The following is a 24,975-nucleotide window of genomic DNA, read 5'->3' as shown; positions in this document are numbered from 1 at the left end:
ATTCTGGGGATAACTTTTAGAGGAAAGTCCTGTAGAATTTTATCGAGATGAAGTCAACAGCATTCCAGAGAAATTAAACAGGGCTCTATGAAAATTACTCTAAAAACAACCAAATTCAATAGAAAATTCTATCTATAGAATTCTGTAGGTTAGTTTCAAAACCTCTATATAGAAAGGTTATTCTCTATAAAATCTTATAGGACCTTTCTATAAGGAAAATTCCATTTCTAACTGTCAAAACAATGGACAGTATCAAGCTGCCTGCAATGACATCTAGAAACTTATTGCTTTTGTTCTGCAAATGTAACTCCTGGCTGTTGAACTGTTTTAAGTTTTGAACCTCTGCCTATAATGCAGAAGAATCACAAGAGTAGTTTAACTGTAATGCACTTTCTCTGGGGTGAATAAAGCCACTGTACTGTCCTACCAAATGGACTAACTCAGATATACATTCATTCAGACACAACAGTAACATTCGGAGAGCATATCTAATCAGTCAAACACATATAAGAAACAAATGTTTATAATTTGAAAATCATTTTCATACTGCAGAACAGAACTTATTAAAAGCCCTAACACCCAAACTCAAACCATAGATATTAGTGACATCAAAGTGTGGTTGAGGCAGAAACAATTCTCCCTTTTTTGAGGTATGTGAACAGTGCACTATGTGCCATGATGTCAACAGTATCACATTCCATGAGGCAAATTCACCCTTGGCATAAGCAGATGCAGGTCCATTGAAGTCACCTCAACTAAAGTCACTGAAGTCAATGGAGTATTGCACTTGCTTATGCCAAGGATAAATGTGGCCCTATATCTGCCTCTGCAATTTGCAAAGCTTTGATGCCTCTGTGGTAAAAAGGTAGATGTTGAAAAATATGGACAAAAAATTATGTGGGATTTTTTTTTTAGTGCTTGTGAAAGGTGATGGACTGACAACCATACAGACCAACCAGACATTACAAAACAAGTACACCAACAGGCACAGCCCCCCACCAGCCCGATAATGTACCCCAATGCTTTTCTTGAGGAAGAGGGAATAATTCAGTTTCCCTGTCCCATTAGATACTTGGCCTCTCTCTGATGTAAATGCTACTAATCTAGCCAATGAACATGAACTGAGGAGCTATTTGTAAAGTGGCTACCTCTGGGCCCTGGTCTACACTAGGACTTTAGGTCGAATTTAGCAGCGTTAAATCAATGTAAACCTGCACCCGTCCACACAATGAAGCCCTTTATTTCGACTTAAAGGGCTCTTAAAATCAATTTCCTTACTCCACCCCTGACAAGTGGATTAGCGCTTAAATCGACCTTGCCGGCTCGAATTTGGGGTACTGTGGACACAATTCGATGGTATTGGCCTCCGGGAGCTATCCCAGAGTGCTCCATTGTGACCGCTCTGGACAGCACTCTCAACTCAGATGCACTGGCCAGGTAGACAGGAAAAGAACCGCGAACTTTTGAATCTCATTTCCTGTTTGGCCAGCGTGGCAAGCTGCAGGTGACCATGCAGAGCTCATCAGCACAGGTGATCATGATGGAGTCCCAGAATCGCAAAAGAGCTCCAGTATGGACTGAACGGGAGGTACGGGATCTGATCGCTGTTTGGGGAGAGGAATCCGTGCTATCAGAACTCCGTTCCAGTTTTCGAAATGCCAAAACCTTTGTCAAAATCTCCCAGGGCATGAAGGACAGAGGCCATAACAGGGACCCGAAGCAGTGCCGCGTGAAACTGAAGGAGCTGAGGCAAGCCTACCAGAAAACTAGAGAGGCGAACGGCCGCTCCGGGTCAGAGCCCCAAACATGCTGCTTCTATGATGAGCTGCATGCCATTTTAGGGGGTTCAGCCACCACTACCCCAGCCGTGTTGTTTGACTCCTTCAATGGAGATGGAGGCAATACGGAAGCAGGTTTTGGGGACGAAGAAGATGATGATGAGGTTGTAGATAGCTCACAGCAAGCAAGCGGAGAAACCGGTTTTCCCGACAGCCAGGAACTGTTTCTCACCCTGGACCTAGAGCCAGTACCCCCCGAACCCACCCAAGGCTGCCTCCTGGACCCAGCAGGTGGAGAAGGAACCTCTGGTGAGTGTACCTTTTAAAATACTATACATGGTTTAAAAGCAAGCATGTGAAAGGATTACTTTGCCCTGGCATTCGCGGTTCTCCTAGATGTACTCCTAAAGCCTTTGCAAAAGATTTCTGGGGAGGGCAGCCTTATTGTGTCCTTCATGGTAGGACACTTTACCACTCCAGGCCAGTAACACGTACTCGGGAATCATTGTAGAACAAAGCATTGCAGTGTATGTTTGCTGGCATTCAAACAACATCCGTTCTTTATCTCTCTGTGTTATCCTCAGGAGAGTGAGATATAATTCATGGTCACCTGGTTGAAATAGAGTGCTTTTCTTCAGGGGACACTCAGAGGAGCCCATTCCTGCTGGGCTGTTTGCCTGTGGCTAAACAGAAATGTTCCCCGCTGTTAGCCACAGGGAGGGGGGAAGGTTGAGGGGGTAGCCACGCGGTGGGGGGAGGCAAAATGCGACCTTGTAACGAAAGCACATGTGCTATGTATGTAATGTTAACAGCAAGGTTTACCCTGAAAGAGTGTAGCCACTGTTTTATAAAATGTGTCTTTTTAAATACCGCTGTCCCTTTTTTTTTCTCCACCAGCTGCATGTGTTTCAATGATCACAGGATCTTCTCCTTCCCAGAGGCTAGTGAAGCTTAGAAAGAAAAAAAAACGCACTCGCGATGACATGTTCTCCGAGCTCACGCTGTCCTCCCACACTGGCAGAGCACAGACGAATGCGTGGAGGCAAATAATGTCAGAGTGCAGGAAAGCACAAAATGACCGGGAGGAGAGGTGGCGGGCTGAAGAGAGTAAGTGGCGGGCTGAAGAGAGGGCTGAAGCTCAAATGTGGCGGCAGCGTGATGAGAGGAGGCAGGATTCAATGCTGAGGCTGCTGGAGGACCAAACCAGTATGCTCCAGTGTATGGTTGAGCTGCAGCAAAGGCAGCTGGAGCACAGACTGCCACTGCAGCCCCTCTGTAACCAACCGCCCTCCTCCCCAAGTTCCATAGCCTCCACACCCAGACGCCCAAGAACGCGGTGGGGGGGGCCTCCGGCCAACCAGTCACTCCACCACAGAGGATTGCCCAAAAAAAAGAAGGCTGGCATTCAATAAATTTTAAAGTTGTAAACTTTTAAAGTGCTGTGCTTAAAGTGCTGTGTGGCATTTTCCTTCCCTCCTCCACCACCCCTCCTGGGCTACCTTGGTAGTCATTCCCCTATTTTGTGATGAATGAATAAAGAATGCATGAATGTGAAGCAACAATGACTTTATTGCCTCTGCAAGCGGTGATTGAAGGGAGGAGGGGCGGGTGGTTAGCTTACAGGGAAGTAGAGTGAACCAAGGGGTGGGGGGTTTCATCAAGGAGAAACAAACAGAACTTTCACACCGTAGCCTGGCCAGTCATGAAACTGGTTTTCAAAGCTTCTCTGATGCGTACCGCGCCCTCCTGTGCTCTTCTAACCGCCCTGGTGTCTGGCTGCGCGTAACCAGCAGCCAGGCGATTTGCTTCAACCTCCCACCCCGCCATAAACGTCTCCCCCTTACTCTCACAGATATTGTGGAGCACACAGCAAGCAGTAATAACAGTGGGAATACTGGTTTTGCTGAGGTCTAAGCGAGTCAGTAAACTGCGCCAGCGCGCCTTTAAACGTCCAAATGCACATTCTACCACCATTCTGCACTTGCTCAGCCTGTAGTTGAACAGCTCCTGACTACTGTCCAGGCTGCCTGTGTATGGCTTCATGAGCCATGGCATTAAGGGGTAGGCTGGGTCTCCAAGGATAACTATAGGCATTTCAACATCCCCAACAGTTATTTTCTGGTCTGGGAATAAAGTCCCTTCCTGCAGCTTTTGAAACAGACCAGAGTTCCTGAAGATGCGAGCGACATGTACCTTTCCCGGCCATTCCACGTTGATGTTGGTGAAACATCCCTTGTGATCCACCAGAGCTTGCAGCACTATCGAAAAGTACCCCTTGCGGTTTATGTACTCGGCGGCTTGGTGCTCCGGTGCCAAGATAGGGATATGGGTTCTGTCTATGGCCCCACCACAGTTAGGGAATCCCATTGCAGCAAAGCCATCCACTATGACCTGCACATTTCCCAGGGTCACAGCCCTTGATATGAGCAGATCTTTGATTGCGTGGGCTACTTGTATCACAGCAGCCCCCACAGTAGATTTGCCCACTCCAAATTGATTCCCAACTGACCGGTAGCTGTCTGGCGTTGCAAGCTTCCACAGGGCTATCGCCACTCGCTTCTCAACTGTGAGGGCTGCTCTCATCTTGGTATTCATGCGCCTCAGGGCAGGGGAAAGCAAGTCACAAAGTTCCATGAAAGTGCCCTTACGCATGCGAAAGTTTCGCAGCCACTGGGAATCGTCCCAGACCTGCAACACTATGCGGTCCCACCAGTCTGTGCTTGTTTCCCGAGCCCAGAATCGGCGTTCCACAGCATGAACCTGCCCCATTAGCACCATGATGCATGCATTGGCAGGGCCCATGCTTTCAGAGAAATCTGTGTCCATGTCCTGATCACTCACGTGACCGCGCTGACGTCGCCTCCTCGCCCGGTATCGCTTTGCCAGGTTCTGGTGCTGCATATACTGCTGGATAATGCGTGTGGTGTTTAATGTGCTCCTAATTGCCAAAGTGAGCTGAGCGGCCTCCATGCTTGCCTTCGTATGGCGTCCGCACAGAAAAAAGGCGCGGAACGATTGTCTGCCGTTGCTCTGACGGAGGGAGGGGCGACTGACGACACGGCTTACAGGGTTAGCTTCAGGGAGCTAAAATCAACAAAGGGGGTGGCTTTACATCAAGGAGTATTTCAGGCAGGACTTCACGGAGGGTTCCAATAAGAAATGGTGCACCTAAGTTATTGTTCTTATTGGAACAAGGAGGTTAGCCTGGCCTCTGATTGATACATGGCTAGATTTACCTCGCTGCACCTTCTCTGTGAGTGACTGCAATGTGACCTAGAGGAATGAGTCCCCTAGACAGGGGAGGGGGGGAAGCAAATGAGTACAAAACAAATCTGGTCTATTTCTTGTTTTGATCCACTCCATCTATCTTTTACATCTTTGGCTGGCAGCAGACGGTGCAGAAGGACTTCATGCCATCCACATCTCATGGCTGCTCGGCAGAAGATGGTACAGTACGACTGCTAGCCATCCTCATCTCTTGCCTGCCCGGCAGAAGATGGTACAGTACGACTGCTAGCAATCCGTATCGCCTGCCTGTTCACCATAAGACAGTTCAATAGGATTGACTGCAGGACTAAAGAGAATGACCTGGTCAAGTCACTCTAAATTAAGTCCCTGCGCCCATGTCTGTCCAGGCGCTCCCAGCCAATGTGGCCAGGAGCACCTCGGACATGACGATGACGGCTACCAGTCGTACTGTACCGTCTGCTGCCACAAGGCAAGGGGTTGCTGCTACTGTGTAGCAAAGCCGTACCGCGTCTGCCAGCACCCAGGAGACATAGGGTGACGGTTACCTGAGCGGGCTCCATGCTTGCCGTGGTATGGCGTCTGCACAGGTAACTCAGGAAAAAAGGCGCGAAACGATTGTCTGCCCTTGCTTTCACGGAGGGAGGGAGGGAACGGGGGCCTGACGATATGTACCCAGAACCACGCGCAACAATGTTTTAGCCCCATCAGGCATTGGGATCTCAACCCAGAATTCCAATGGGCAGCGGAGACTACGGGAACTGTGGGATAGCTATCCACAGTGCAACGCTCCGGAAGTCGACTCTCGCCTCGGTACTGTGGAAGCACTCCGCCGAGTTAATGCACTTAATGCACTTAGAGCATTTTCTGTGGGGACACACACACTCGAATATATAAAACCGATTTCTAAAAAACTGACTTCTATAAATTCGACCTTATTCCATAGTGTAGACATACCCTGGGACTCTTAAACAACAAACCAATTTCACAAAGGCCACCAAACAGCCATCCAAGGGTAATAATTTTTGGCCATTGCTGATCTGAGTGGTAGTCAATCAAGCCAGTGACCTAGAACTGAAAGACTCCATGAAAAATATCCTTAAAACAAACAAATAAAAATAAAACCTTTCTACCGGCTCCAGACTCTCCTTTTTTCCCTGAGCAGAGCTAGGAGGACCTGCTGTGGAGATGTCTAATACGGATCATCATTCTAGCCGCACCTCTGCACAATACTGTGATATTAATAAGCACCTAATTAAGCTCACACGCACAAGATACCCAGGCACTTCAAGCTTAGTAAAAGTTAATTGAAAATGTCACCGCTTCACTTTTTGACAAGTTGGTAATAATAAAAATTTCTAATGTTTAAACAGCACCTTTCCTCCCAAGGGGCCTGAAAGTACTTCAGAAACAATATTTAGCTCCATTGAAATGCAACCACCTGCATGGCGGAGAGTGGCCACAAATCAACACACAGCGTGTTGCTGAGCTGTTTGGAGAGGGGTCATTTCGGAACAAATTCCATACTTTTATGAAAAGTGCCCTGGGTTGTTAATGGCCATGCAGACCAGAACCTCTGTTTTTAAGTCTAGTCTGAAAATAAAATGATGCCACACAATAAAAAAATGAGTAGGGGGGCAGTTTCCGCTAAATTGGCATGCCACAGAATCATGAAATGAAAGGATGAAAAAGATTCTCTGAGTCAAGTGTTCAGACATTACACATCATGCAAAACTTTTCCCTATTTCATTCCCATACGAGTTTTATCTAACCTCTTTTTGAATGCCCGCTCCAGTGATAACCCCTTAGTTCCCTCCATTGGTCTATTGTAGTATTAATTGTTCTACTGGCGACTCCAGAATGGTGCAGTCTCTGCCAAAATGTGATTGCACCAATGCTGCGTATAGCAGTTATTACCTTCCTAGTTTTACATGAGAATCCTCTGTACAAGACATATAGCCAGAGAATGTCACGGGTTATTTTTGCAACAACATTTCATAGTATGCTTAGGACTTATTTAATATTCACTGTACCCTCTGTGTCTTTTCCCCACCTTCCCATTGAGATCTGTATTGTTTATGATAGTGGATTGTGATGATGATGATGATTTAAATAGTGTCAACAGTGCACTAGATGCTTTACAGAGAAAAATGAGGACATGGACGATCCCTGCACCCAGAGCTTACCATCCAAGGAGACCACAAGAAGGGGGATAGGAAGCAAGAAATGCAGTGCAATTGAACAGTGAAGTTTTGCAAGTATCTTGTTAGTTCCAAATTGTCTTGTATTTTTCTCACCCCCTTCAACCCCAGCTTAGAATAGGGGAAGTTGGTTAAAAAAGCCTATCGTAGAGTGGCCCTAAAATCCCAAATCAGGGAGGGGATAGACCTGATTGAAGGGGTTCAGTTTCATATCACATGGGTCTTCTTCTGTGGAAGGAAAGTTGAGAGCATAGAATCTACTTGATCAGCTGGGGAACCAGTGTATTGGATTCTCGGCAAGAGGAACCTATGCAAAAAGGTTTTAAACGAGCCCAGAGTGGAGCAAGGTCACAGTAAGGAGGTAGGATGAAATCCTGGCTCCACTAAAGTCAATGCCAAAACTCCCACTGATTTGAATGAGGGCAGAATTTCACACATAGTGCCCAGAAAGACAAATACAGCATATTATGGAGGGAAAGACACAGGAAAGAGACATGACATAATACCAAATTGGGATCCATGAAGTACAGTCAGAACTGATAGCAAAAGTAAAGCGATTGAATGAGAGAGCAGGAGAAACCAAAAAGGGAAGGCAAAAGATTGGGGATACAATATTGGGATTGAAGGTCCTGTCTACACTGGCTTTAAAACAGAGTTTAGATACATTCAAACTCAGCTCCAAAGAAACCGTGCTCAGACAACATCAACCCACAACTGACACTCAAAGAATATATGCTATGGTAGTCTGTTTAAACATGGTGATAGCAAGTATGGCTCTCATCCGGGTGTTGTACATGCCATAATGAGACTACACTCAGGAGCAGAATGTCACTACAGAAGAGTGTAACTTGTTTGAAGAGCAAAGTGAAAGAGTGAGACATCTGGAGCGATAGTGGGGGAAACAAAGAAAATTAAAGAGAAATAAAGAAACGAGACAAAGAAAAGAAACAACATAAGATAAAATCAGCTTTAAAAATCCTTTTGTGATTGGCTTATTTAAATACCCGATGTACTACTCAATATTTATATTCTGTAGATGCAGAAGGCTTTGAGAAGTACAGCTTTGCTTTATAAAATGCAGAACTGCCTGCACATTTTAATAAGTATTCTCTCTAGTGAATCCTTTCCATTTATTGAAAATATACTCTGCAGTCTTAATGGAGGTGTGTATAATTATAAAACTAATTTTGGAGAAAAACATCCTGCCTAAAAGAGATGTATAATTGATCTGTTATTACAAGATAATATAGTCTATTAGCTTTTGAAAACACTAACTAGAGTGTAAACAATTCTTGTGGCATCTTCAAAAAATCTTGTTACATTATTTAATGCATAACACTGTAGCCCTGCAAACAACCTTAAAGTGAAAATAATGTCATACACTGATTCTTTTTCCTCAGTGAAAAGACACATCAATTAAATTTAGGTGGAGGAAAGAAATGTTGGTTTAAATTAGCTATACAAAGAAGATTGAAATGGTTTTTAAAATTATATTATACATACAAGGGAGCGTTGTTGAGCAATTAAAGGAAAAATCAAGAAACAGGGATTTTATTCTCAACTCCATGGCTGGTTTGCTTTGTGACCTTAGTCAACTCATTTAATCACTCTGCCACAATTTTCTTGTCAAATCCTTATTCATTAATCGGTCTGATTCATTAATGCCTGGAAAACATTTTGAGATGCTTGGATGGAAGGTGCCATAGAAAAGCAAAATGTACCATTGTTGAAAGATTTAGCAAACTGAAAGACATATAGTGCCAGAAGGTTCTACTTTGGTTTGAGATTAGCCAAGATATGCAACAGCCAGATTTACACTGCCAGTTTAGAAACTGAAATTGACCACAGTGGGGAACATATGGAGTGGATGGTAGCTCACTGCACCTGGGGACCCACCAAACAGGCAGTAGAGAGAGCGCAGTACAGGTGGAAAGGAGAAGGGCAACTGCCACACACTGCTGTATGCTCTCCATGGGTCCAAGCAGAAACAGTCCTTCAATGCTGCACCACAAACACCCTTGGGGGAATTTTTATGCAGTCATTGCTGAGAGTGAAAACACTGTATATCTCCTGAGCTGTGAGCTCTTCTTGGAGACTGTTAGTTTTATCATTTAACATAATCCAGTACATATGCACAGAGTTCATTTTGTAAACACGTATAATTTTACATCAAATCTGATTTTCACCAGATAATCGAAAGGCAAATCAATGACCTACACACTATGAATACACCAGCTTTCAAGTTTAAATCATCTTCCCTAGGAGCTGTTTTAAAAAAGTCACAAAAATGTGACATTATTTGTCAGGAGGTATCTGGCGCAGTGAAGCAAAGATTGGTATAATTTTCACTCTCTGTGAAATGGTACTAGACTAGGAAGACTGTGAACAGAAACTGCATGCAGTTCTTGGTATCACAGTACCAGAAAACACTGATGAACTTAAGGGAATTTTGAGAAGGGGAACAAAGTGGTTAATAGGCTATAGGCATTGGCTTATGCAGAAAGATTACAAGAACTAAGGCCTTCCAATATATAGTCTGGCTATGTGATGACTAAAGATATCCTGGTAACGTATCTACAAGTATTGGAAGAGCATAAACACCAAGAAGGAAAGGAATATTTAGAATGGTCCTCATCAAAATAACTATGAATAATAATATGAAACTGCACAAGAACAATTTAAGTTAAACATCAAGAAATATTTCCTAACAATAAGGCCCAAGACACAGTGAGTTAGTGGAATTTCTGTTGCTTGAGTCATTCAAAATTACAAAGAACATGATAATAATTTGTTATTGTACGGAACAGCCCTCTGAGCTCCTGCTAGGAGGACTAGATGATTTAATAGGTTTTTTTAAAATGTGTAATTTCATTCATTCATTCACCATCAATCCCTTAGACTGACCGACCATGACAGATGATTTCCTGTTTAGTGACTGTGATGTATGTGAAGCAGAAAAACAACTATGCTGATAAGGCATATTTCCTAAACAAGTAAATATAAAGTCAAGTATGGTCTGCTGTTTAAGTAGCAACAGACTAAGCATGACTTGGAAGGCACTTGTGAACTACTTAACCTCTGCTGCCAACATTATTTTGGACTTTTTGAAACAACCAGAGACTGAGTATTTTATTTACAAATGTATGACAGTGAAATAAACCCTGTATGTTGCAACGATCCCCCTTCTGCACATGCATACACAAAGCATTTTTATGGGACTTTTAAAATATCTGCCAAGTACCTGGTGTTTGAAATGATCCTTTTAACAAGGTACTGCAAATATATTTTTATATCTGTGAAATGCTCATCATAAGAAGATTATTTTTCCCTTACTTTCTATATGTTCCTTTATTCATCTAGGTGTATTTGGCTTTTTTGGCATAGGCAGTGTTCGTGGGATCACTCGACTCCACATGACCATAGTTTCAGTACTGCTGGGGTCTACTGAGTCTTTTTTTATTCCAAAGTAGCTACAAGGAATACCATGCAATTTGCTGGGTGAAAGCATTTCACCCTTAAAAAAATTAATTTTCTGTCTGCTCTGCATTATCATTAAAGACTCTATGGCACTTTTCACAACAGGAGAAGTGGAGCCTTTGGCCAAATTTTTTCCTTCCCTTTTGGACATCCTCAACTGTTGTATGTCTGTGAGAAATACATAACAGAAGAAATACATGAGGCTCAGTTGAAATGTTGGCCTCTTCCAAACTGCAACCAAATGCAGTCTGTACATTCCAGAGGTGTCCATCATATGAGCAGATGAAATAGGATTGTGAAGAGTGTGATGATAATTCTGTGGTCCACAGAACAGTCATGACAAAATACACCTGAGCATCAGTATATTATATATATACACATACATATATGGACACATCTACAGGTACAAAGACAGGTGTAAATGATAGACTGGGAGGTGACAAGACAGTTGTGGGAAGGTAGATTCTTATTGTAAGATTTATAAAGCACCTTTTACCTACACCAAGGTGCTGTACAAAATACTGTAAGGAACCACACAATGCAACAATACATGTAAAAGAATTAAAAAAACCAAAATGCTTCATTCATACTTTTAAAATATTGAGTCGTTGGTACTGAACTTTTGTGGAAGGGACTTCCACACCAGCTTGAAATCAGATGTGCAAGAGCCTTGTACCTGAACAACGCACAGTGCACTGACAGAAAAGCAATTTATAGATCCCAATGTAGGGAAACACAGGGATTCAGGGAGGGCCCTTAAGCACGTGCTTAGCTTTAAGCATTGAAATCAATGGGAATTAAATACATGCTTACTGTAAAGCATGTGATTTTGTGCTTTCCTGAATTGGGCAATAAATAGCATCCAGGACCTAAAAGACATGGAGACGTAGATATGAACAAAAAATGGTACAGCTGTTAAATAACATAATGCTTCAGAGGTGAAATGTTAGCCCTGCTGAAGTCAATGACAAAAATCTCCTTGACTTCAATAGGGCCAGAATTTTACCCCCCAGTGCCAAGAATTCCAGGTGATTCTGAGTGTGCTGAGACCCCTGGATAAAGAGTAGGGTATTAACCAACAAAACGAACCAGAAGTTTCACCCAACTGTCTGAAAAGGTGAATATCAGCTGTTGCTTTGGTTTACAACTCCACCCTTTCCAAATGAGTCTGTAAAATTACCAAGGCCTGATGTTAAGGCCCAGACCTTAGTGAAATTAAAGAAATATAACATTTGTAGAAACATACAGGGATATTTATTTGCCTTAGAGTGGTATTCCATCACCTCAGTTGTCTAGTATGCGTTTACTTACCATCATGATGAGATCACTATAAATACCTAGATAGGACAGATCTGATTGATTCAGATCTGGTTGATTCAACTGTTATTATCTATCTGTGGAAGGATTTCTGAAAAATTCTGGAATTCTCAAATCCCAGATCAACCCATTAGCAGTATGTCTACCAATAACTGCTGGTAGGTTGTGCATTCCAAGACCCTGCTTCAAGTTCAGTGAAGTTTCTCATTTGAAGAGGAGTGTGCTTAAATCCAATGTTTTCACTTGCAAATGATTTAGCTCAGATCAGGATGGTTGCACTGACTACCAATATGCTGTCCTTGGGCCCCAATTCAGCCAACTACTTAAGTATATACTCATCTTTAAGTATGTGTTTAAGTAGGCTAGGATCTTTACTAAGGGTACATCCACACTAGCCGTCGGATCGGCAGGTAGTGATGGATCGATTTATCGCGTCTAGTGTAGACGTGATAAATCGATCCCTGATCGCTCTGCCGTAGACTCCTGTACTCAACCGCAGCAAAAGGCAGAAGCAGAGTCATCAGGGGAACGGCAGCAGTCGACCCCGAGCCGTGAGGACACGAGGTAAGTCGACCTAAGATACATCGACTTCAGCTGCGCTATTCTCGTAGCTGAAGTTTTGTATCTTAGGTCGATCCCCCCATCCACCTCCCAGTGTGGACCAGGCCTAAGAAGAAGCTAAATACTGTTAAAAAATTCTGATTGGTTTGAGCAGAAATCACTTGTTAATATCACGGATTTGTTGGTCCAGGCCTCTGATAGGGTTAGCTAAAAATTAATCAGTTCTGTCCCTACCAGTAAGTGTCAGCACATATCTGGTAGAATTCTTAGAGTCATAGAGTTTAAGGCCAGAAGGGACCATCAGATCACCTAATCTGACTTCTTGTATATCATAGGCCACCAACACCATCCAGCACCCATACACTAAAGCCAGCAACCAAAATTAGAACAAAGTACTATAGTCCACAGGAGACTAAACTATTGTGCCACAGGTAGAGAATAGCAGGAACCAAAGCACATCAATGCCCGAGGTCTCTGCAATGGCAGTGAATTGATTAAATAAGAAATATCCATATTCTCCTGGCGAATGGCCCTCCCCCCACATCTGACCTGGGGGAAAATTCCTTCCCAGGCCCAGTTCCACATAAAGTGATCAGTTACACACCCTCAGCATGTGAGCAAGAACCAGACAGCCAAGCACCTTATGTAACCACTGAATAAAAATATAAAAAGAAATTTCATATCTCTAGGAGTATTTCAGACTTGGTGGTCAAAAAATGGTTAACTAAAACCTCATTTTTACAAAATAGTTTAAATGCAACGGAGCTGATTAAAAAATCCCAAGTACATATAACAGTACAACAAAATGTTACTGTACAATATATTTGCTAACTTAATGGCTACCAATGTAATTGATCAAAGATTTTTTTTTTAAAGAAGACATTTAACTTGTTCTCTTTGATCCTTTCAGGGTTTCTTTGCAAAGTTCTCATTTCCAAGCTCAGGATTTTCCAACATACAGAGATGCAATTTTAGTCTTCAAATAAGCCAATTTATTTTCTGAAAATTATACCAGCAATTTTTTCCAGCCAGTAAAAGTTGTACTTACTTGCAAAGGTAAAAGGTTAAATCTGGTTATATACAAAGTCAAATATATAACCAGATTTGACCTTCTACCTATATCGATAAAGCTAGATTGACCTTTTTACATTCATCTCTTTCTATATATATTACACTCAAAAAAATAGGTCCAAAGTACATTAAGGTTGCAAAGTCAAATATTTCAAAAGTTAGGAAATGCCAGAATTAAGGCTGCCTGTGCACCATTATTTCAACCCCCTTCTACATATGTATCATGATACAGTCTTTAATTACATGATAACATACTATTTTTTACATAGGACCCCTGTCTCATTCAGCGCACAGATGGTGCTCAAATAATGAACAGCTATTCAATATTATGTTTTCTCCTCACTCTTCAACGTGTGGCCCTGGGCCTTATTTACGGTACACTGTTCAAACCTTGCTCTGAAGTCAGAATTAATAATTTCCTCATGGGTTTTTCTATGGCACTCAACACTACAGTATCTGAGTGCTTCATAAACATTAGTTAATTTTTTTCACATCATCTCTGTGAGATGAGGGGTGGTATTATCCCCATTTTACAGAGGGGAACGGAGACACAAAAAAATTAAGGTAAAAAATTTCCACTAATTTTGAGTGCACAATTTCAGACCTCTAAGACTGATTTGTAAGAGTACTAAGCACTGCATAGCTGTGTGTGTTCATAGTACAGCCCCCACTATCTTCAGCTACATTTGCAAGTGCTCAGCACCTCTGCACATCAGACCTCAGGGTCTCACGTTGGATACCCAGGAAATGAGAACACACACAATTTGTGATCACCCGTGAAAAGTCTGGTTTAAGTGACTTGACTAGCATCACATAGGAGCTCTGTGGCAGACGCAGTGATAGAATCCAATTCCCAGAGCACCATTCAACTACCTTATTGAATCACCTGCCTCATTTACAACTAGGCAGGTCTTTTGTCCGGTTTTAAGACAGACAGTCCTTGTTTTGTTTGGTTTGACCCCTGTCCGGTACTGATATAAAATCAGACATAGTTTTGTCCAGTATCACAGGCATGCTGCTTTGCCCCCACTAGCATGAACTCACACACAGTGTGTGCACAAGATCACGCTGGCAAGGGCAGGATGGCACGCTCTACAAAATGGCACATGGTAAACTGACAGGGGCAGGGTCATATGGGCAGGGACAGGGACAACCAATTGGATGTGTCCTGCATTCTGGGGATGTGTCAGTGGCCACCCTGTTCACTATACACCTTCTAACTTCTGCAGTAAATGAAGCAGGAGTCCCACAGATAACAGTCTCCTTCACTACGCAACCACGATTCACCCCCAGAGTAGGTCCATCCTGTGCACTGAATGAGGTAAGGGTCCTGTGGGGGAAAATTAGTACGTGATCATGCTGTTAAGGACTGTATCATAATGCACACTCACAAAGGGGCCAAATTAAGATTGCACAGACACCTTAATTCTGGCATTTCCTAACTTTTCACTACTCTACATTAAAAGAACATTAAGTGTGCAAAGTCAGGGGTTTTGTGTTTATGTAATTCCCTAGGTTTTTAAAAAGGCAAACTGAAAAAACAGAAATTCTATCATATAGCATCACACTGACACCCACATGGTTCATCAGCAGGGTTGGAACCTTTAAACCCACTGCACAGACCTCTGCCACTTGAGCTAACAGAGTAACTGATAGCCCTCGGAGGTTGTTGTCCTCCATGTGAACCAGCAATAACGGGGGTTGAGAGACACACTTTGTTAGAGGGTTTCACAAATATTTGCTGACGGAAGTGGAATGATGAAGATTCAAGGAATCTTGGGTTCCGTTTCAGGCTCTGGGGAGGAATGTGCTTTAGGTCAGTGCTTCTCAAGCTATTTGATGTTGGGGGACTGGCAATTTTTTTCCCAATGTGGGCGCAGACTGGCAGCCGATGGCTCCTGGTCCGCGGACCACTACTTTGAGTAGCACTGCTCTAGGGGACACAGATCCTTCTGCTCCCTCCCTGCCAACCTCTCTTCCCCAGGTCCTCATCCCAGTCCAATTCTCCTCACCTATCTGTCCCAGTTTCCACTCCTAAGGCTTCTCTTCCCAGTCTCCTTGCCCAGTCAGTCCTACTCTCCCCATCTGGGCTCTTAATCTGACCTGTCTCTTCCCTTCCTCCCAGCATCCAGTCATCCCCACTGCCTGTTTCCCTCCCACACGGGCTCCCAGTCCCAGTCTCCCTCACTAGGATCCTTATCCAGCCTCAGTCTCCACTGTCTCCCACACCTCCCTGGCTCCTTGTCCTACTCTCTCTTTGTTGAGCCAATCCTAGATCCTCCCCCATATCCTAGCTCCTCATCAGCTCTATCTTCCCTTCCTCACAGCTTTTGTTCCCCTCCACTTGTTCCGGTTTCTCCTGTCTCAAATCTCAGTCACGGTCTCTCATTGTCCTATTTCAGTCCCAGTTTACTCTTTTTTCTCCCTCTGTCTGGCTCTTGTCTCCTCTGCATTCAAATTAGATGGCTTCCTCCTCTAGGCTGACTGGATCCAGGAAGGAGGATCAGTGAAAGCACAGGAGAGACAAGCTCCCTGTTCTCAGCTCCAGGGCCTGACCCACAGCAGGGCCTAGAGCAGCCATTGCAGGGAAAGTCCAGCTTTGTTTAAATAGCCCTGGGCTGGAACATGCTCAGTTGCTCTTTAGGGATCCCTATGCACATTCAAATCACATGCAGGAGTTGTGAGGGGATGGCGCATGTTCAGTATGCACAAAACCTTCAGGTATTTTAGTTACTAAGCTCTAAGAAGTCTCTACCGAGTATGTGCAAACTGAGATTCGTCGAAGACTTATATTGAGGACAAACTTGGGGAGATTTTCACAGGAACAGCAAAAGGCACATCCGTGACACAAAGGCCACCCCCCTGTCCAACCTCCAAAGCATAGGGGGAGGGAAATGTGCTAGGATCTCTCAAAGAAAAGGGTGCCAGAATTTTTTAAATATTGCAAAACAACATTTATTCCCTAGCCTTGCTCTTGGAAATGGCTGAATCATTGAGGCAGACACCCAGGGTGGAAAACATCAGCCAAACTTTAACCATTTGGGACAAGTTATAAAAACTGCAAACAGGGTTTTATAATGGGAAGTATCAGGCAACCTGACTATTAGGCAGTGCTATCAGCTCTGCCTGTAATACATATAGAAAAGGTCCCATTGGATTTCACATTGTTTTGTTAAGAATGGGAAAGGGCTGGTGAACTGCACTCTCTGAATCCAATTCAACTGTAAGTTTATACTGTAATTCTAAAAAGCTACTTCTATAAGTAATAAGACATGGGTAAGTTAATTATTGAAATGAATATAGATTGATAAAGATTAGTTATGTCATATTGAATAGAGATATTGAATAGAGACGGACTGAAATCAAAACCCCAGATACAAAGATCTCTTAATTTTGGAAAGGTTTAAACAATATGGGTCATTCCACAAGGTAAATTCACAGGAGATACATATCTGCTTCCTCCTTCCTGAGGGTCGGAATAGATCTTCAGGTTACGGTCATCAGGCTCTTAGAGCCTTGTCAATGGTGGTATTCAATCTGCGATTCCTTTGCTGATTTCACCAAGAAAAGGGACATTGCATTATCACTTTGTTCTCTGTCTCATTCATAAGGGGTACTTGGTCTCAGGAACTTGAGACGCTCTAACTCATGGTTCAATGGCACTTCTTCTATTGCCATGATGGATATACGTCCAGACTTTTGGATCTAAACAAAATCTTATGCCTGGAGCCAACCAAGCCTAAGACTTGGCCTGGAACTCTCTCCCTGATGTAGGCTATTAAAGTGGTTTCTATAATTAATTAAAGTTGTACTTATTCCAATTATATGCTCTGCGATGGGCATAAGAAATTGGTATCTATCCTACACTTCTTAGTGGCAATAACTCTAAAGTATAGGGAACTATAAAGACTATGAGAATATGAAGGTTAGACTATTTGAAGAGGACAAGGGTTCAAAAAGGATTAATTTTCTGTCAGTGTAAAAACATACAGTTGAAACCCTGCAGAAATCTTAATTGCAATGCATAACACTACAGGAGTGACTGGAATTCTGAGCAAGTTTTAATTGTGTCAGCCGAATGTCATGGGGAAAATGAATCAATTATGGGGTTCATTTTGACTTCTAAAATAAAACTAAGTCCTAAGTAATTATTATGAATTTCTTTCAACGAAAATCCAGAGTTCCCGAATCTAAATCAAATTCACAAATTCATGGGCTCCAGTCCTGCTAGTACGCTTCTTTTGACCTTGGAAAAAAGCAGGCTAACAACTATCTTTGAGCTTAATTAAGAAATTAACCCATTAAAATTGTTCCAACAATACACTTTCTTTTATTTAGAATTTAGTTTGAAAACAAACTAGTTTTTCTTCTGTTCAGCATTCCCCAGAGTGTGCCTATGTTGGGGAGCTGTAACTTTCCTTTAATTTTTAAAATTTGCCCAGAAATACTGAATCTGGATTGTGTTACGTAACCTGCAATCCTATTGGGTTCACAAGATTTGGGGCTGATGGCGTCACTGACTGATGGCTGCAGCATCACAGTGCACATAACATAGCATCCTGCAGAATGCTATGGTATGATGGTGACACACAGTACACAAATAATAAAACATAATGGTGGCTGTCCCTCAGAATCACCAAAAGAACAGACTGCGCCTGTATTATGATGTGAACCCCCTCCCCCACCCTTTCTATTTATTTATTTATTTTTCACCTCAAGACTCCCCCCGTAGCAGACGTAAATCCATCTCTTACTAACAGAGATCTGTTTATGTGCCTTTCATTCAGCCATTCATTTACAGTGAACTAAACTGTGCCACAGTGCTCCGGCAACATCCTTGATTGACATCCTCGATAGACAGGCCTCTGAAAGCTCCACCATGGACCAGTTGTACAGTACCAGATACACTGGTGATTAACAGACTATCAAGTACATCAATACAATCCCTTTGGTTTTGTTCTTTTTAAGACTTCGTTTTATCATATTCAGGGACAGAAATATACTGTAACTCTGACTGAGGTATTATTAGTGAGAAGAGATAAACTGTTCATTAGGACAAGAACTGATATGATCTTCTCCTATATCATTATCAAAGTAATATAGAGATAATAAAATTCCACTTTGTATCTGGACCAGCCTCTGTGCCATAAGGTTTGCATAAGGTAGCAAAATATGTTTCTTCTGAGCCAAATTCATAAAGTTAACTATGTACTTAGCTGAATAGGGTATAGATTTAAACATGTGCTTAAATTATTTGCTTAAATGGTGCCTTGGAAAGGTGCTCCTAACTTTTAAAGCACTAGAAATACTTTCCCCTACTTCCCACAGTTCTGTAATGGCATTACATCACACTACGATGGACACTATAATCCAGAAAGACATGCACCTCTCCCACGCCCAATGTGACAGCTAGGAGTCTGTGCTTAAGGGAGTGAACTAATCTTAGGCTGTCTTCACTAGCAATGTGAAAGCGCTCTCCCAGCGCTGTAAAAAAACCACCCCCATGAGGGGAGTAGCTCCCAGCGCTGGTGCACTATCTACACTGCCATGTTACAGCACTGAAACTTGCAGCACTCAGTGGGGTGTTTTTTCACACCCCTGAGCGAGAAAGTTGCAGCGCTGTAAAGTGGCAGCATAGACAAGGCCTTAGCTTGGACCTGGGAATTGATATTTCGGGTATCACTGAAACATAGTTAAGGGCTGAATCTCTCAAATGTCTTACTGTACCTGGCTAGTAGCTTCACCAGGTTATTTTCATCCTTGTCCAAAAATTACTGGCAAAGATGGTGCTATTCATTGTTATTTTTAGATGCACCCTGAGCACATCTGGGGACTGACATATTTCAGGCTATTTTTACTTACTTGCTTTGTATTTTCTTCACCTACTGTAGCATTTCAGAGAAAGCTAATGTAGGTCCTGGATTTAAGCCTCCTTCTTAATAATCTATATTTAGTTTACGGAGACTGTCTCCTACAATTACTGCCCTAGGGCTTCAGTACTGACATAAAAATGTGACCCTCGAACTGAGACTGAGGTTAGCATCAGCTGATGGAGCGATCAAGTAATGTATATCACTTTCATCTCAAATAATTTAAAGGGTTATTGTATAAAATCCTGTGGTCTAGGGGGACTCTTTAATCTGGAGTTAGACTTACTTCTGCCAAAAACAAAAAACAAACAAAAAAAACACAACCCCTTGAGAACATTGTAGTTTTCTCACAAACACAAAAATGGAAATTAAGGTTTTAACTTTATTTATAACCCCCAAAGAAGATTAATAGTTATACAAATCTACATTTAAGGCCCTCACAGATCAACTAAACTCTGCTCCCATGGTGCTATCGTAAGGACAACTAGAAAATATGAAAGAACCTTGTCTTATCCTTCAATTTGAGGCTAAGGAGGTGAGTTGAATACTGAGCTTTTCTGCTTTGCCTACGGCAGGATAATACTGCATCTCACAGAGTTTAAGGGGTAGGGAGAATGGAGTAAAAAAATGTGTTGTGGGATGATCTGTTTTATGCTTTATATGAGAGATGGCAGCTCAAGCAGCACAGTGAGGGATTTAGTCCGCACTGACTCAGAAAAGAGGGCGCTACCTACCGAACCTGCAAAGCCACCTTCCTGCAGCACCTTGGAGAAAGAACTCATTGTTCAAGGTCCACAGCAGTTGTAACATAAGCATGTACTTCACATACATTAAAATATTTGATCTTCCAAGTCAGTTGCAGAGGAACAAAATTCTGGACTGTGTAAATCATGGGCAAAAGTAAAGGGAAAATATGAATAATAGAGGTAATGCTTGAAGAACAAAGGAGAAATGTGGATAAAACATTTTGGATGTTTTTAGAACACGGTAAATATACAGTATGAACTAGAGGTTTTCATGCATGAGTGCAATTATGACTGAAATGGTATTATAGAGGCACATAACTGAAGTGCTAACAGAGCAATATGATTTAGAAAGGAAAGATAAGGAGATGGTGTACTGCTTTCTATCAAAAGAATGTACACAATTAGTATAAGCAGATGTGGACAGTGGAAATAGTGAAAACATATGGGGTAAGATGAAGGAGAAGAAATATTCCTCTGACACACCCATCCTCTGCACATTTAGGGAAGAAATGGGATGGTGGGTGAGGATGTAATGGAGCTAATGTGGTCTTCTTGTCATCATTAATGTTTGGTGGGTTTGTGTAGCAGTGTTGCATATGTGCACTTCTGTAAGATGAATGTTACAGTTTGATATGGAAATAATTCTGGTTTTAATTATGTACAGAGCCTTGAATTAAGCTAGGCACTACTAAAGATAAACAAATAAATATGGAACCCGAGAGGGTGGGGGAGTTTTAGAGCACCCAATGCTGGAGCGGTGAAAGATGAGGTACTTATGGGACAGCTATTAAGAATGTCACAATATAAATAATTTATAAAGAGGGAACTTTCTAATTATGAAAATATTGTACAAAAATCCATAAAACAAGAAACATATTGTCAGAGAAACGTTTAGACTAAGTGGAGTTATGGACACTTTTGTCACCCCTCAGTGGGGCTACAACATTGCAATATACCTGGGGCATGAAGCCTTCAGCCCCTAGGAAATTCCAGATGGTACAGAACACTCAGCAACAGAGGCTACAATAAACTCAATACATCTGTCCTCCACTCTCCACACTGATTTCCCATAGAATATCAAATCAAGTCCAAATTCTCTGCCTTTATATTTAAAGCACTCCATGGACTGGGCCCAGGAGATCTAAAAGATTGCCTATCATTTTGGGCAGGGCAAGCTCCAGGCACCAGCTTTCTGAGCAGGTGCTTGGGACGGCATTCAAAATGGGACAGCAGTCAGTGTCCCGTGGTGGCAATTCGGCCGCAGCCCCGCTGCTCTTCCCACCACAGCAGCAGCTTTTGGGCGGCAGCTCTGCCGGTCTTGCGGCGGCGGCAATTCGGCAGCGACTGCTTGGGGCGGCAAAATTGGTAGAGCCATCCCTCGTTTTGGGATGAAGAGTGTGGTTGATAACTACCCTCCTTTGGCCCAATGGAACTGTCTACAATAATGGCAAAGCTTGTCTGTGTGAGAGACGAAACTTTCTCAGGGGCCAGTCTGAGACTGTGGAATGAATTGCCCCCGAAACTATGGACCACCACAACCGTCACCACTTTCCACTCCATGTGCAAGGCACATTTCTTTGACCTTTCCTTCTCTAACATAAATATATGGCAACAGGTTTATATATATCTTTTTTTTTTTTAAAAAAAAAAGCCTCCCAAAACAAGACACTCCCCTGCACACTTTTCTCTCATTGGAAAGGATGAGAGCAGAAACACATGACAAATGTTAGTCATGTTGCTTAATGCGCTGCCGGAAGGTGCCCAGGTACCATGGTGATGACAGCAGTATAAGAACCTATAGAGGATAATTCCTTTTTTTCTATAGGATGGAAGAATTGACAAGAGGTTCTGCAAATGCAGATCAGAACACTAGGTGGAAATAAAGGTTACAGAGATACGTAGCCACACCTGAGTCAGATCTTCAGATCTGGGGAACGTGTGCGGTTCTTTGGCAGTGTTATGTGCTGGGGTTTGTAGTTTGTGGTAGCCAAGGTCCGTTGTAACAACTGAGTCTGTTCACTTAGGTTCGTTTGTACGTTGTGCTGGTGAGAGCAGCTGTATATTTTGGTGATAGTACTTTGGTTTTGTTAGCCTGTTAATTTAAACGGGTGCATTATTTGTGGTGGTTCTGTTTTATTGCAAAGGGACTAAAATGTTACTGCAGATAACTGCCATATAATGAGATGTATTATTATAATAAAGGAAACAACATTACAACAATACTTAGCACTTACATAGCACTATACATTTTCAAAGCAATTAACAAATATTAAGTAATTAATCTCCACAATACCCGTGTGATGTAGGTAAGTAGTATGAGCCACACATTAGGATCCTGGAGATCTAAAACAGAGAGCTAAGCACCTGTGGCTTTGAACAAGAGAGGGAATCACTGTCACCACTGGGATCAGAACTCAGGATTTCCTTATTCCTAGTCCTGGCTGTTAACCACTCGACCCAACCTCCTCCTCTATAATGTGAGGAAAATAGTTGGCAACACAAACTGGGATCCTGCACTCCTTGGAAAATAAACAGAGAGGCACCAGAGGAAATTAAAAAACACAAAATGTTGAAAGCCCAAACGTTAATGGCAAAAAGATGCAGCCAATACACATTTTAAAACATAGATTAAGTGAGGACTAGTGAAAAAGTTGAGGCTTGATTCTGATCCCACATATAGTGGTTTTACAACAGTGTAACTGAATTGACATCCGTGGAGTTACTCATGATTTTCACTGCGTGAAATTAGAATCAGGCCCCCCACAACAACAGGGAATTGAGTGGAATAAGGAGTGTAGCAATAACTGATTTTTTTTCGTATCCATTTTAGAAATATGCTCCTTGTCCAGGTGTGGGCATTTTCTTTTATACAGTAATTATAAAAGAACAGGAGTACTCGTGGCACCTCAGAGACTAATTTATTTGAGCATAAGCTTTCGTGTGCCACAAGTCCTCCTTTTCTTTTTGCGGACACAGACTAACACGGCTGCTACTCTGAAACAGTAACTATAGTCTTTCTTTTTCTAAAGCAGGAGGAAATGCATCCTAGTAGTTAGAGCAGGGGACTGGAGACAGGACTGCCAACTTCTGTTCCCAGTTCTGTCAATAAATTCCTCAAGCAAGTCATTTGACCTCTGAGTACCTCAGTTTATTCATATGTAAGACAGGGATGTCATGTGGCTTACTTCATTAACATATGGAAAATACCTTGAGAACCTCTGATGAAAAGTGCTATACAGTATGAACAGCACCCAAAGTAGTAGTAGTAATAAACTAACTCTCAGAAGAACTATTGAAGGTGAAATATTTGTTTTATTTTATGTTATTTTTATGTTTTTTTATTTTATACCAATTACAATACCAGCTACTAATTACACTACTTACCAATTAGAATACCAGTTACAAGTGACTAGTTAGAATTTCAATTACCAATGAGCAAATCAAGCACCAATTATCAAACCAATTAGAATACCATTTACCAATTAGTTAGAATATAAATACAAATGACCAAATAGAATACCAGTTACCAATGACCAGTTAGAACAAGTTCAATTACCACGTAGAATACCAAGTACCAATTACAATAACTATTACAGTATCAATTACCAAATTACCAATTACAATACAATTTGCCAGTACTCATAACCAATTATTTTATATTGTTATAAATTTAGAATGTTAAATTACTGTTTAATATTTATTTTAAAAATAAAATTAAACCCAATATTAAAAAAGTCAAAATCAAAACAAAACATTTTGATTCACTAAAAAGAACCATTTTTGGAAATTTCATTTTGCAGGAAATGTCAACATTTCAATTTTTTGTTCTTTTTGGGAATTTTTTTTTCAAAATGATTGAATTTCCCTTTGATGAGAAACTCCAAGCTTGACCAGCTCTTAACTTGACAGCTTTTGACAGTAAAAAATACAACTCATTAGTATTTCCATTAAACTTCCTCTTCACAATAAAGTATAATACCGAATGATTTTAAATCAGCAATTAGTTTAATAGAATGCTCTTAACAGACCTAGAGAGACAAAGTGGGAGAGGTAGTATCTTTTACTGGATCATCTTCTGTTGGTGAAAGAGAGAAACTTTCAAGCTACTCAGAGCTCTTCTTCAGATCTGCGCAGATCAAAAGCTTGTCTTTTTTGCCAGCAGAGGCTCGTTCAATAAAAGATATTACTTCATCCACCTGAACAGACCTAGGCAGCAAGAGTGCGTCTACATTGTAAAAAAAAATCTGTGACAATGAATCTCAGACCCTGAGTCTACAGACTTGGCCTCATGGTATGGCAAGGAAAAACAGTGAGGTAGATGTTTCCGCTCAGGTTGAAGTTAGGGTTGCCAACCCTCCCGGTTTTACCGGGAGTCTCCCAGAATTGGGCTCTATCTCCTGGAGGCTGCTGCAGCCAAACCAGGAGATTTTAGGCTGCTAAAAGTCAGGCGGTGCAGCAGGGCTAAGGCAGGCTCCTTGCCTGCCCTGGCCCCGCGCCGCTTCTGGAAGCAGCCGGCACGTCTCTATGGCCCCGGGGGGCAGGAGTTCTCCGTGCGCTGCCCCCGCCATGAGCACCAAGTCTGCAGCTCCCATTGGAGGGGGTGGCATCTGCGGGCAGGGCAGAGCGTGGACACCCCCTGCCCCCCTCCCCCCTAGGAGCTGCTGCCAGAGGGATGTGCCGATCGCTTTTGAGAACCGCCTGAGGAAAG

At 42.3% G+C, this 24,975-nt stretch overlaps 1 protein-coding gene across 2 annotated transcripts in view; it reads right to left on the bottom strand.

The window, feature by feature from the left end:
- Positions 1-24,975, bottom strand: part of ABTB3 (ankyrin repeat and BTB domain containing 3) — a 293,163-nt gene that overhangs the window by 119,847 nt on the left and 148,341 nt on the right. The gene's annotated exons all lie outside the window — the stretch shown is intronic.

Source organism: Caretta caretta, chromosome 1 (assembly GCF_965140235.1).
Source record: "Caretta caretta isolate rCarCar2 chromosome 1, rCarCar1.hap1, whole genome shotgun sequence".
NCBI lineage: Eukaryota > Metazoa > Chordata > Testudines > Cheloniidae > Caretta > Caretta caretta.
The sequence above is the reverse complement of the archived record's forward strand: the minus strand, read 5'-3'. Positions and strand labels throughout refer to the sequence as shown.